This window comes from Mastomys coucha, unplaced genomic scaffold (assembly GCF_008632895.1).
Source record: "Mastomys coucha isolate ucsf_1 unplaced genomic scaffold, UCSF_Mcou_1 pScaffold3, whole genome shotgun sequence".
NCBI classification, from domain to species: Eukaryota; Metazoa; Chordata; class Mammalia; order Rodentia; family Muridae; genus Mastomys; species Mastomys coucha.
In genome coordinates this window covers 32,509,742-32,518,524 of record NW_022196909.1, presented here as the reverse complement: position 1 = coordinate 32,518,524, position 8,783 = coordinate 32,509,742, and the positions used below count along the sequence as shown (strand labels likewise).

At 46.0% G+C, this 8,783-nt stretch overlaps 2 long non-coding RNA genes across 3 annotated transcripts in view; one reads left to right on the top strand and one right to left on the bottom strand.

Annotated features, from left to right (window-relative positions):
• LOC116075105 overlaps nt 1-8,783 on the top strand; it is a 36,341-nt gene that overhangs the window by 15,468 nt on the left and 12,090 nt on the right. The gene's annotated exons all lie outside the window — the stretch shown is intronic.
• Nucleotides 4,542-6,585, bottom strand: LOC116075104. Its single transcript, XR_004112419.1, has 3 exons — nt 6,249-6,585; nt 5,150-5,320; nt 4,542-4,842 (listed from the first exon to the last, which is right to left on the bottom strand). It is a non-coding gene; the product is annotated as an uncharacterized LOC116075104 (long non-coding RNA).

The window sequence follows — 8,783 nt, the reverse complement described above, 5'->3', positions numbered from 1 at the left end:
AAAAAAAAAAGAAAGAAAAACCATTCTGATTCCCACAGACACTGTCAAAAAGCTATCCCTGGAGGTGCAAATTCTCTGACCACTTCTCCAGCTGGAAAGAGGATGACTGGTAGAGTCACTTGTGGATGCTGGTAGAAATATTCTGACTCTTAAAAATCAAAACAGACTGTAGGAAACTACTTAGGCTGTCTCCCTTGCCCATCAGTGAAAGCCCCACGTTACTAGGCCTGTCTCTTTTTTCCTAGCTACTACCTGAACATGAAAGTCTATAGTTGTTTTAAATTCCAAATAGAGGTGAGTTTAGTTGAAGGTGAGCTGATACAGTACTGGCCTATGATGCTTGTAAAAGCCAATCGAGCTGCTGCATTTTCTTGTCCTATCTCATCTCAAAGTGTCCCAAACCCCAAATTGGCCATACAAATGTTTCCTGGTGTTTGTAATCTTCATCAGAGAGATGGCCATCCTCCTCCACCAATGTTAACACCCACAGTAATGTTAACAATGTCCCCTTGTTTCTCCATGTCATTCCCTTGAAGTGGTATATAGTCCTTGGCATGGCCATGCTCATGGCAACAATGCACACATCTCGCACCTCTCCTTTTCCTTCACTTTTATCTTTATCCTTTTCCTTCCTTTCCTTTTCTTCCAGCCTCTCTTCTTGTTTTCTTAGTTAGCATGGTTTGGATTTGACTCTTGTATTTGATAATTTTTTTTCCCGTTTGAAATCAAATCAAGATCTGATCTTAATTCATGTGAAAGAAACACAATGGCCCGACCTCTCCTCTGTCACCGGGTTTCTTTATCAGCTTTTCTTAATCCCTACAAAGTAGAAAGGTGAATGCCCCCTTGGCCAGCCTGTAAGTCAGACTCCACTGGGGCAACTCAACATTATCCTCTAACATCACAGAACACAAGTCTTCTCACTTTCCCCGAGCAATTGAAGGACAGCACCAGTGCCCTTGAGAGCCATTAGACGTTTACATACAAGATGCTCAGATGCAGCACTTCATGATGCTGCAGTCTGGGTGTCTGGGTGCTAAAATGCAGAGCTCTCTTCTTTGCTCTAGACTGAGCTGAAAGGATTCCATAAGGTGCTGGTGGGAGGCCGGGCGGTGGTGGCGCACACCTTTAATCCCAGCACTTGGGAGGCAGAGGCAGGCGGATTTCTGAGTTCGAGGCCAGCCTGGTCTACAGAGTGAGTTCCAGGACAGCCAGGGCTACACAGAGAAACCCTGTCTCGAAAAAACAAAAACCAAAACCAAAAAAAAAAAAAAAAAAAAAAAAAGGTGCTGGTGGGAAATTACACTTTGACCCTCAAAGTCAACCCAGTCGCTTCTGGTTGATGATAGTCCCATTGGGAAGAACCATCTGTCATTGCAGGGCAGTCCTTTCTTCTCCCTTCCCCTTGGCTCTGTAGTGAGCCAAGTTGGGAATAGAGGTCTATGATCCTTCCGGTTGTCAAGCAATGGGCAACTGGTATGGGACCAAGGTTGTCAGTTTAATGAGCAGGAGAATATTGAAATCAACCAATCAGAGCAGATCTCCACTGACCATATGTAGGCATACCGGTTAACTACTCACTGAGTGTAGCCCTGCCCACTAGCTCCTTTCCAGGATGGCTTCTGTTATCTGTTGCCATGGCATCCTCTACTTCCTGCTTCCTTCTCAGAGAGATGGTTTCATGGTCACACAGATGACTCCAGGGTCTTTGGGAGTGTTTGACTTCTACATATAAGAGAGGAACGGCAGACAGAAAATGCAAGGATTTGGATTTGCAGCCACTGGGGACTCATGTGTTGGAAAGTGGAAATCCCCAAACATCATATTCTTACAAGTCATCCCAGGAAGATGTCTCTGACTTCTGGAATGTCTGGGGCTTCAGGCCTATTGCTTCTGACTTTTCTCAGATCAAACCTTTCTGTTGCCTTGTTTTTTGCTGCAGTGCCTTTACAGAAAACTTACCTACAAGGACTGCTTGGGCTATATAAGGATGCACTGTATAAGGCCTTAAATCCACTACAAGCTTTGGTCCCCAGACGCTACAGGGACAAGGACTGGGGGAAGAGTGTGTCAAGCCCTTTCACCATCTTCTAACCTCAATGTCTCCTTCCAGATGTCTGCTCAAACCATCCTCTTTCAGGTAGCCCCTTCCAGTCCACAGTTCAGCATATGCCCTATGCACCAAACTCCAGGATCTTAAGCACTTAGAATTCAATCCCCTACAGAAAGCTTCAGCTCTTTAAAGTGCTATCACCCTTAAGGACTTAAAGAAATCTACTCAGAAACTCACTTGACTTCTCCTTAGTGATAAAGCTGGCTTTCCCACAAACTGTGGGTTCCACTGCAATAACTAAGAACATTAGACTGCCTACCCACTGCATGCATCCCAGAAGAGGTTCTTCCAAAACCCCAGACAGACCAGTGTGCGCTGCCAATAACTAACTCAGGGCTGGTGTGGTAGATTCGTGGTGTTACTCAGAGACCCTGCTGGCCAAGCCTGACAGCCTGAATTCTCCTGGAAGTTGTTCTTTGGCATCCGTGCATGTGTCAGAGCATGCCCCACACCCGACTCACAATCAATAGTCTCTGGAAGAAGACTGACTGGGAAGGTTGTCTGGTCTCCTAGTAACAGGAACATGAACACCTTTAGCCATTTTATAAGCAGGCAAAAGCAGCATGTCACCTTGACTGATCCTCATTTAATCTTTCCATTTGGAGCATCTGACAAGATGGGGTCAAAGAAGAAAAAACTCAGTACTTTTCATTTGTAGAGCACCTGACTGAGCACAATAAACTCTGCCTTTGATCTCACTTGACCTGAAAATAAGCACTTCCTGTAAGCAAGTGCAATTATCAAACCTTCTGAAATAGTAAAACTGATGCTCAGAAAGACTGTGTCTCATAAGAGATCACACAGCTGACAAGCAATGTTCCAAGACAGACACAAATCCAGTTATCCAGACCCTGAGCCCTTCGCCCTTTCCACCAAAGCACAGTAACACATTCAATTACAACACATGCATTGGGCAACTACGGCCATCCCCTCGTGAAGCCATTCCTATCTACCAAAAAATAAATTATTGTTTTCTTTTTTGCACGTCAAGTGAGGTCCAGAGAGGAATGATACTACCCATATGTTCACAACGTCTCAGTCTCCTGGCGTGAGATGATACGGCTGGTTCTGAACAAGGAGTCGTGAATGGCACTCTTGAATCTATAGAGCAGTGCCATTGTGGTCACAGCCCACCTAGCTGTTGCTCTGATCTCATTGACTGCCCAGACCCAAAGGGAGCAAGGGGGACAGACTACTGAAAGTAAGCAGATGGCGAGGTGCCTGCGACATGCATGAAAACATGAACTGTGCATGAGAAAGCTTCTGCCCTCCTGGTGAAATCTCCCTGGTGATTTCTCCCGATCTACTCAAAGAACAAAGAAACCACCACACGCCAGTGGCTAGGAGACAGGAGCAGCAAATATCTGACAGTGAAAAGAATCTTTCTTGATGGTCCAGAGATTCAGGGGGTGGGGTGAATACCAGGCTAGTGAGGGCACCTGAACACCACGTACTTCATTTAACACTCAATGTTACCTGAGGAAGGTAGGGACGGGTCAGACCTTGAAAAAATGAAGCCTATCTGGTGGGCTCTCCTTGAAGCACACGAGGTCGCAAATAAAATTAAATATGAAAGTAAATATTTATTGACCATTCCAAAAAATGAATCTCAACAAATGGTAAACTGTAGACGCTGGCAAACAGTACAACACACTCCCAAGTAAGAATGTATTTTTAGACTCATTTACTTTTAATCTGTGTGTACATATGGTTTTGTTTGTTTGTTTGTTTGTTTGTTTGCCTGCGTGCACCACATGGGTGCCTGGTACTTGCAGAGGTCAGGAGAGAACCCTGGACCCCTTGGTACTGGAGTTACAAAATGGTTGTAAGCTACCACGTGGGTGCTGGGAATTGAACCTTGATTCTCTACAACAGTGGTTCTCAATGTGTGTGTGTGTGTGTGTGTGTTGAAACCCCCTGAAGGGGTCACGTGTCAGATGTTTACATTATGACTCATAACAGCAGTGAAATTATAGTTATAGAGTAGTGATGAAATAATTTTATGGTTGGGGGTCACCACAACATGAGAAACTGTATTCCAGGGTTGTGGTATTAGGAAGGGTTAGAACCTCTGGCCTACAGTCTACAAGATCAGTAAGTGTTCTTAGCCACTGTAAACTGTTTCCAGCCCCAAAATATTTAACAACTGCCTGACATACCTACATACTATTTATTCCCATTTTTGATCTTTCTGTGATAATCATTTTTAATAGCATTTTTCCTTTTTTTTTTTATGTGCATGAGTACACTGTAGTTGTATAGATGGCCGTGAGCTATCATGTCTGTGGCTGATTGATTGATCTCAGGACCTCTGCAGGCCCGATCGCTCCGGCCCTGCTCACTCTGGCATAATTTACTGCAGCTGTCTTCAGACGCACCAGAAGAGGGCGTCCGATCTCATTACGGGTGGTTGTGAGCCACCATGTGGTTGCTGGGATCCGAACTCAGGACCTTCAGCAGAGCAGTCAGTGCTCTTACCTGCTGAACCATCTCGCCAGCCCCCATTTTATCATTTTTATTCAGAGACTTGGAGGGAGTATGTCTTTCTTTGAACAGTTGCTGGAGATCTGTGTCTTTATCAACGGCATATCATCTGCCTTTTTAGGATCATTGACAGCTCTGGGGCAAATCACAGGCAAGTTGTTGTCATTGAGCTGTAGGGTCTAGAATAATTCTCCGTACACCAACTTTCTACTCTGTCTTCAGTCTGGCTTCTCCTCAGCTCTCTCCTAGTAATGAGACCATCACATAGATCAATGTGAAGACAGACCCTCTGCCCCAAATCTCTGTGTCGCTATTCCCCCTCAACAGATGGGGACAATGGAAATGTCTCTGGAGTATATGCCAGTACATAACGAGAGATAACATGGAAATGACCAGATCCATAAACTCACATCCCATTATCTCCATACTACATGGATCCTGAGTTGTGCTCCAATCCAGGAGATGAAGGCCAGGCCAGTGAGCTCGTGCTTCCCTACACCACCCGACACGAGGAGTGTTACAGGGGGGACACCAATGTAGCCGTGAACTTACCTGCTCCCAACGAAAGCATCTGGAAGCTTTCCTTAAAGGCCAAAGTTTTACTAAGCCTGGACTGGCCTTGTAAGCCCACAGGATCACAGTTTTGGGTGGGTGGGGGTCAGATAGTCCCCTCCCAAATTGTCAACTTCATCAGGAGACCCTGAATTGGCTTCGTGATTATTTCTGTTGGAAAAAAAAATTAACTTTTATCAGAACGCTTTTGTCAGAAAAAAAAATTTCTTGAACTGATTCCAATAATCTCAAGGAATCACCATGAATCCACCCCTCTCTCTCTCTGAATATCGCTCTCTCTCTCCCCCTCCCCTTTCACTCCCCCATCTCTATATATTCGTGAGTGTGTGTGTGTGTGTGTGTGTGTGTGTGTGTGTGTAGCACAGCCTAGGAGATGATAGTGACCGTCCCCAGGAGGTTCATAGGAAATACAGACATCACCAAGAAGCCCAGCGGGGCCTCAAACAGGAACATTGAATCAACATTTAAAACTTGGGATTTTGAAACAATACAGGTGTACTAAACTGACAAGCAAGTGGAGACTGTCATTTTTGAAGCATTAGAAAGCAGATAAAAGCGGTCTGGGTAGAGTCTGCAAGGAAGAAATGGGATGCACAAACCTCAAATGAGGACAGAGGTTTTGTCTACTGCCAGCTCCAGTCCCGTTGCATAGCTTGCTGGGCACTTAGCAAGCGCTAACATCTGGGACTTGAATTTAAGCAAGGGAGGAAGTAGGGGGAAAGAAGGATTGGTTTGCCTGGTTCCCCCTTTGCCTTGGGTAAACCACAACTCAGGCTCTTAACTTCCTCACCTACAAAAGGAGGATTAAAAATAGCACCTCCCTCAGAAGGTATGCTTCAGGATTATGCGAGTTCATGCAAGTAAATCCTTCAGGAGGAAACCTGGTGCTCAGCAAATGTGGTTATTATAATGACTGAGCCTCACTCCGTCTTCAGAGGGAGCATCCAGGGAGAGAGGATACTGTCGCTGACAAGTATGGAGATAAGGAAGCCCTCGAGGAATGAATGATGGGAAATCTGCTCAAGGCCCTACGCATCCATTTCTGTGGGAGAATCAGAAGATCTCAGAGTTGACTCACGGGCTGGGATGGGAGGAAGAGGGTGCCCCGTGACGTGGCAGGAAGACCCATCTCAAGCCCCAGCTGGGTGAGTGCAATCAATAACATCCTGTCAGGAACTCTTTGTGGTCTCGTGTAAATTTAGACTACCTGAATAAAAGATAAAAACTGTCATTTCCTTCATCTCCTCTCTCATCACAGCAGCGGGGATGATTTATCTATTCCTTTGAAAGAACCGAACCAAAGCGAAAACAATCGCTCAGGGGTCCGAGGTTATGTAGGTCCATTGTGAAACACTCGGAGTGTGGGGCAAGACACCCAGATATTTTTAGGACTGTGGTGGAGAGGAACCATACTGAAAATGGATGTGATTAAGTCAGTGGGAAGGGCAAGGCCTCACGGGTACTTTTAAGGTGGCCTATAAGGGAAGCAGTGTCATGGACTGTTTAATCAACGCTCAACTGCAGGCGCAACAGATGATAGGTGTTTTCCCCTCAGCTGCTACAAAACAGCAGTGAATGGAGAGTCACACTCTGGACATGACAGCCCCATGTGCCTGCAGCCAGGCAGTGCAGGGTCCTTCAAAACTCTGAACTGGACTTGGGGGAAGCTCATAGAAACTTTTGCTTCTCGAAAAATATTGTTTATTGTTTGTTTATCAAACTCACAATCTTCAGAGATATTCAGGCACACAAAGGCAATGCGGAAAAGGGCGGGGGGTGGGGGAAGAACTGAGGGCTATTTTCACATCTAAGCAAGTCCTCGGAATGAATGAGTCCTTGGAAACGGGGTAAGGCTAAGGCCTGGCCTTGTGAACCGCACTCTCCATGAAAGACCGATTCACAGCTTGTCTCTGAGTCCTGACATTGCTGGTCTTTCTCTGAGGGGCAGAGTCCTACACCCAACACTTGTGTACATTGAAAGAGGACAGGCAGCAGGGAGTAATGTGAAGAACCCCTAAAGCCATTCCGAGACAAGGCACTAGCGGCATCCTTACTTGGGCTGAGCCTCAAGGCGCCTCTGATCTTCAGATGAAGACAAAGCTTGACACTGTCTAGCCTAGACCTTCAAGGCCTCTGGGCCCCACACCTGAGGTCTTACTGCAATCAATAAGGAGGGGTGGGTAATGCTTCTCCTCGACGCCTCAGCCCCATTTCTGAAAAGTCTATGTTTCAGCTCATTGGTATAAATGGCGCCGTCTTTCTAGCCTGACTGGGCTGTGGTTTGCAGCAATCTGTACTCCCTTAACCTACAGCCTGATACTCACTAAAGATTAAAATTAAACCCATTCAAACCCCAATCATCAGCAAGGGCCAGGCACAAAGATCTTGTCCCACGACATCGAGCAGACCTTCAGTGAGAACTCTACTTAACTACAATCAGGACCAGGACTAAGTCACAAGTCACGTGGTCTCCATGAGTCTGAGCTTCTCCAACTACCGAAGGGGCTGTGAGCGTACACCTTGTGACAGAACCGTGGGAACCAGTGGGAGTCGAGCCACTGACACAGGGCCAAAGACACGGGAGCAGCTCCCCAGATACAACTACTGTTGTTTTAATTATATTTTGTCGTTGTGGGGGACCACCTATGTGCCGTGGAGGTCAGAGGACAACTTACTGAGTTGGCTCTGTCTGTCCTTACTGTCCTTCCTGTCTGAGTTAGGCTGTCAGTCTTGGTGGCAAGTGCATGCTGAGCCACTCCCAGGCCCACACTTCTGATTGCTATGGTCAAGCTGAAGAGTTTGTTAAGAATTCAGCAGACAGCATCGATCTAAGATCTACTACTGAAGGCTCCAAACTTAGATGTGTAATTTTGGCAAATCAGCCAGACTCAGTTTCGTTACTCACTGATTAAGACAGTAGCTACACTGTGGTGATGTATACTTATGACTGCCAAAAAAAAAAAAAAAAAGTACATTTATTTTTTATAATTTAGAACACCAAATACATTAATATTAATATTATTACCATTGCTGGTGCTGTTAAAATGGCCACATTACTGGCCACTTCTGTTGTTTTGGGTGGTGATTTCTCTATCCTAGTTCAGAGTATGATGAATCAGCTGGTATCTGCCAGGCATTCTAGTTACTGCCATGTACCAGAGCAATTTCTCCCCCTGGGAATGTCAGAGAAGCATCCCCGCCTGTTGAGCTGCGGAGTCCCACCCTTCCAGTTCACTGCTGCCCTTGTTACTGTCTCTGACCTCCTCCTCTTCTTCTTCATGCAGTCTGTGCTTTTCCCCGGGGTGTCTTTGTTTGGTGAGGATTGGTGCTAAGCCATCCGTGGCGCACGTTTCCTGACTCCGGTAGGTACCAGACGCTGCAGCCGGTACCAGACTCACTACAGGCTATGGTTTTCCTTATGTACGCGTGTTCCTCTGATGGGAGATGAATTTATAAATCAGCACAGTGAGATGTCAGCAAAGATAGTAAAATAGAGTAGTTGCCACATGCATGAATGCGCTCTCTTCCTCTCCCTTTTTCTCTCTCTCTCTTCCTCTCCCTTCCTCTCTCTCTCTCTCTCTCTCTTCCTCTCCCTTTCTCTCTCTCTCTCTCT